Source organism: Taudactylus pleione, unplaced genomic scaffold (genome assembly GCF_031769625.1).
Source record: "Taudactylus pleione unplaced genomic scaffold, aTauple2 ptg000760l, whole genome shotgun sequence".
Taxonomy (NCBI): domain Eukaryota; kingdom Metazoa; phylum Chordata; class Amphibia; order Anura; family Myobatrachidae; genus Taudactylus; species Taudactylus pleione.
In genome coordinates, this window is record NW_028285162.1 from 478,881 (window position 1) to 484,880 (window position 6,000).

Genomic DNA, 6,000 nt, shown 5'->3' on the forward strand with positions numbered 1-6,000 from the left:
AGACTGCTACCTTGCTTGTCCCTGAGGATGGAAGGGCCGAAAAAAAACCTGCTTAGACTTTATAGCCATGGATGGCAGACCTGCTGATTTTGAAGCTGCCAGAGTAGCTACTATCTTATCCAACTCTGCTCCAAATAGTACCTTTCCATAGAAAGGAAAGACTTCCAGTGCCCTCTTTGATCCTTTCCAGGATCTTAACCAGAGGGCCCTGCGTGCCACTATTGAAGCTGCTAATGCTTTAGAAGCTAAAATTCCACAATCTACTGCAGCTCCTCCCAGATAGGAAGCTGCTTCCCGTATGTGGGAGATATACATAATCTGTTCTCTGGTAGCATCTGGTAGATAATCTTCCAATGCCCCCATCCATTCTTCAACAGCTTTTGGCTACCCAGGCTCCAGCCATAGCTGGAGGAGTAACCACTCCAGATGATGAAAATATTGCCTTAAGACAGGGTTCAATTTTTCTATCTGTGGAATCCTTCAGAGAAGATGCTGACGGAATAGGTAATGTAGCATTTCTGATTAAATGCGTTACATGAGCATCCACAGTAGGAGGTTTGTCCCTCTTAGTACATACAGAAGCTGGAAAAGGATACAATGATTTTCTTTTATTCACATAAAATCGTTTGTCTGGTTTACCCCATGCCTCATCCATAAGCTCAGTGAGCTGTTCAGATACAGGAAACTCTGTTTTAGCCACCTACCAGTGGTGCTTAAACATTGGAGCCTTCTTACTATGAGCTGGTTCATCATCCTGAATATCTAGGACTAATTTAACCACCTTCACCAAAGAAGGAACATCCAATGTGGACGGATGATTCTGCTCCCCCGAGCTAGACCTTGGAGAGGACACATGCACATCATCTGATTCCTCTGATGATGCTTCTGAATCCATATTTTGGGCAGACTGATAAAAAGATAACTTCCGCATAGGCGCCTAATTCACTACCGGTCTACTATTAGCATTAGATGGTGATATACTCTGACTAGAATGGTCATAGACTTCCTTCCAGGAAGGATGCATAGGAGGTGCAAACATAGCATACTGTGGACACCCCATCCAAGGAGGCATCGCAGGCGCAGCCATACGATCCACAACCTACTTCATTACCTGGGAAAAAGAGGAAACCCAAGATGGCTCTTGCCCAGAGACAGGTAAACCGGACTGGTGAGGTGGCTCTTTATAACAGACAACACACAGACCATCCTTTACATCCTGAGGGGACACATAAGCCATACATGATTTACATGAAACCAGCACAGGTGGCTTCCCCTCCTGTTTCCCTTTATCTTTTGATATGTTCAATAAAGGCAATGATTGCAATGTTATGTGACAGCCTTCACAAAATCTTAATGAATGTGAAGTACTCTGAGAAAAACCGCCACCCCAGAGGATGGAGAGAAAAAAACATAGTTACAATTGACAGACAGAAATAAAAGACAGCGACAATACAGCAGCTAGCAAACAGTCATATACAATGCATATGTAGTATAATTAGAAATCGACTCTAGATCAACTTCACAAACAAAAAGGAATGGTAGGATATAGAGCACTATGGGCTCAATTCAGAGCCGCTCACTAGATGCGTATGCTCGCACCCAGCGCATGCAAATTTGGCTAAGTGACTGCATGGTAGCCGAACGCACGGCAAGGCATAAGCACACCCACTATGTCCTGGTGTGTGATTTCTTTGTGTATGTAGATGCATGTGCAGAATGCGAACATCGGCCATCTAGTGAACGCTTCTTAGTGTCCAGGTCTGAATCAGGTCTTATATACCTTAACCAAGGGAGAGATATAGAGGGGGACTGACACAAACCCTCCTAAGACCAACAGCTGCAGAGCGCACTGAGCGTGGATCATGAGTTTCTCAAATACACTTGGAGGGTGAGTGGAGCAAACCAGACACGCAAAACCCTTTGTAGGAACTGCCTCTGGGTTGGGGCGGAGCGCCTACCTCCCCTAAGCTGCGTTAACCAGCTGGATACGCTGGCCTCGTGGCATCACATATGCGCCTGCTGCCGATCCCGGTGTCAGACGATAAGACCCCGGTGGTGTAGTGAGGACACAGACAATCCCAGGCCCTGACTGCAGCTGCTTCTAGTGCGTCTCTGACACCAGAAGCATGGACTGCCGCACGCGATTCCCCGTAAGTGAGGAATTGCCTTACCTGACATCTCCATGCGTCCGGTTGCAGTCCGGGTCGCAGCATAGCTGCTAAAAAGTTTCAGTCATGACCCACTGGAATCACCAGCCCAGTTACTGGTGTTGCGGCCCGGCAGAGGTAGATGGAGTCACAGTACATGCGTCTTAATTCAGACACTTAGTATTGCCAACCCAAAAACATAAAAATAAAATAACTTAAAATAAAAGCTTAGAACTGCCTGAGTAGTCCCGTTGCAAAGGTGCGTCTTGATCCTGCCGCACCAAACGAACAACTGAAGTCCTATGGCTAGGGTCGGGGTATATATGACTGAGGACCCAAGGCATCGTGGGAGCTGAAGCTTTAACTGTTTGGTGCCTAGTCTCTCCAACCATAATATCCCCATGTGGATCCCTATGGACCCTGAAGAAGAAATATAGATAATTATAAGAATACCATAGAAATTAGATGAGGTGAGATGTATCAAGCCTTGGAAAGAGATAAAGTGGAGCAGTTGCCCAAAGTAAAAAATCAGCTTCTGTCATTTCAAAGACTGCTAGATAAATGACCGTTAGAAGCTGGTTGCTTTGCGCAACTTCTCTACTTTACTATATCTCTCCCCAAAGCATAATTCATCTCCCCCTTGATATTGAAAATAAATGAGTGCCCAATGCTTTGGAGATAGGAGACAAAAATCTGTAATTAGATAGCACAATTTAGTACATAACTTATTAAATAAAATACACATTTTCTGTCTCATGACCAATTTCTGATACTAATCAAATTTTGAAAACTCAATTATTCTGCCATTTTAAGCACACATTTTCTAGAGCATTTTTATTTGTTTCGGAATCGGTAGGAAGATTGAAAGTTTTGCACAGATGTCTTAGGTGTCACGTCTGAGGGTTGGTGTCAGTGCTCTGCCGGGGATCAGCGCGGCCTTACCTCCTCGCCGGCTTCCTTTGATCTCCCGGGTGGTCGGGCAGCTGGCGCGGCGGCTGAGAGGACGCTGAGCATTCTCCCCGTGTGTAGGGGACTGCGGGCGGTCCGGTGTCTGGACTCGGGGTTCCCGGCATGGGCGCCGCCATGTCAGTCGGCCCATGTGACTGTACTTCTGGCCTGGGATAGGTGAGCGTCAGCTGATCGCTGTGCACCTATCAAAGGGTTCTGTGGGGTATATAGCCTGCTTCCACCTTTCTGCAAACTGCCTGAACAACGGTTGTCTCCTAGTCCCTAGTTGAGTTCCGGTCCAGGTTCCTGGCGTTCTATTTCCTCTACAGTGTGTTCCATCTCTGCCTGTGTGCCCAGACGTTACTGTGATCCCTGTGCAACAGTGAGTTACCATCTGCCTGTGTGCTAAACGTGTCTCTAGTGAACTTCTTGCAACAGTGTATTACCATCTGCCTGTGTGCTAAACGTGTCTCTAGTGAACTTCTTGCAACAGTGAATTACCATCTGCCTGTGTGCTAAAACGTGTCTCTAGTGAACCTTGTGCAACAGTGAATTACCATCTGCCTGTGTGCTAAACGTGTCTCTAGTGAACTTCATGCAACAGTGTATTACCATCTGCCTGTGTGCTAAACAAGTCTCTAGTGAACCAGGTGCAACAGTTAATTACCATCTGCCTGTGTGCTAAACGAGCCTCTAGTGAACTTCATACAACAGTGAATTACCATATCTGCCTGTGTGTTAAACGTGTCACTAGTGAACTTTGTGCTACAGTATTGCCAGACTTCTTTACGTTGTTTGTGGATCACTCCACAGTGCCTTAAACCTTAGGCATCTCTTATTAGGGCCACGGTTATTTGTGTCTCCAATTCCCACTGAGCTCGGGTACCTGGTCAAAGGACCGCGACCTGCTCACAGGGTGCAGCTAAGCCCAAATCCCGATTGGAGGGGTCACTGGCGAACACTATCCTGTGGGTTAGACTCCGCACCATTGCCCAGGTCTCGTCAACACTCGAGAGCTGTGGATGAGGAGAACATATATCCAGGCCCCCCGCCTTCGTTTCCTCCCGCAACCCAGACCCAGAGTTTCCACTCCCCCAGCGCCAAGCGTGACAGTTGGTTTGGGCTGGAACATGTGAGGCTGAAGAGAAGACTTGGGAGGTGTGAATAAACCTGGGTGGCTTGAGCCAGGACTTCCTCATGTATTGCTGGTAGGAAGTAGAGAAGATGCAGAGGATGAGGGGCCCGAAGGTGAGAACAAGAATGGAATGTCTATATTAAACAGGTTGGAATGAGAACTGGAGGTAATACTGGATCGGTATGGAACCTATGTTGATGATTTAAAGAACTTGATGAATTTGAATCCAATGTTGAAGAATTTATTAACTTGATCGGTTGTGACCGATGTTGATGAATTGAGGAACTTATTTAATATGAGTCCGATGTTGGAAGCATCAGATGAGACCGATGGTTGGAAGTTCTTGATCCCCAATAGAGTACAGATATGCCCAGCTATATCCTTGCCGCTAACATGGCAAGCCACGCATAGTGCGAGATGTGCGCCCATGAGCAGATACGCACACTGCGTGCGTGGACGCACCTCCATAGGAATGCATGGTACAAGTGCAGTGTGCTCCATAGCATACCATAGCATATGCAGGTGCGGGGAATCGCATGGTGCAATGTGTGAGCATGTTTGTGGCGCAATCAGCCACAATGTAACTGGGCACATCTGTAGTTGCACTCAGCCTCGAGAAAAATCCACAGGGGTGGAGAATACCAACAGGAGAGCGTTGAGAGAGCAAAGCTCCGACTCCTACGGAAGGAGCATCAACATCCAAGTCAAATGGCTGTGTGACATCAGGTTGACGAAGAACAGGAGCTGAAATTAACATGTCTGATTTTTTGGAAGGCTTCCTTTGCTTCCCGACCATCGGGATGGACTGGCACCTTTCCAGGTGAGAGCAGTTAATAGGTGCAATGATGGTGGATTATGAATTTGCGATAGTAGTTCGCAAACCCTAGGAACAGTCCTGAGAGTATTAAGAAGCTGCCATTCCTGAATTGCTTGGAGCTTTTCTGGGTCCATTTTGAGACCAGAACCTGAAATTGTGTATCCCACGAAGTGAATAGACTTGACCTTGAAGACACACTTCTCCAATTTGCAGTAGAGATGATTGGAACGGAGAAGTGTCAGAACCTCTTTTACTTGCCGGCAATGTTCTTCCAGATCATTGGCGAATAGAAGAATATAGTCGAGATAAGACAACAACATGTTTGTACAACAGTTCGCGGAAGATCTCATTGACATAATACTGGAATACTGCAGGAGCATTGCTGAGATCGTAGGGCATAACGAGGTACTCTTAGTGACCGTCGTGGGTGTTAAATGCGGTCTTCCACTTGTCTCCTTCCTGAATTCGTATGAGAGTATATGCTCCTCGCAAGTCCAATTTAGTGAAGATGGTGGCTCTACTGACTCGGTCAAAAAGCTCTGTGATCAGAGGGAGAGGATAGCGTTTATTAATGGTGATGTCATTCAGTCCCCTGTAGTCGATGCAGGGGTGCAGATCTCCATCTTTTTTTTTTACGAAAAAGAATCCCACACCAGCGGGAGAGGTGGAAGAGCAGATGAACCCTTTTCCCAAATTCTCTTATATAGTCAGTCATGGCTTTTGTTTCTGGGAGCGATAGCGGATAACTTTGCCCTCTGGGAGGAAATTTCCCAGGGATTAATTCAATTGGACAAACCCATTCACAGGAGGAAGAATATCAGCACCAGCTTTACTGAAAACATCAGTGAATTCTTGATAAGGAGGAAGAGGAGTGTCTGGATGAGACGATTCTGCAGAGCATTCTGGAAGAACTTTTTGGAGGCAAGAACTGAAGCATGAAGATCCCCAAGCAG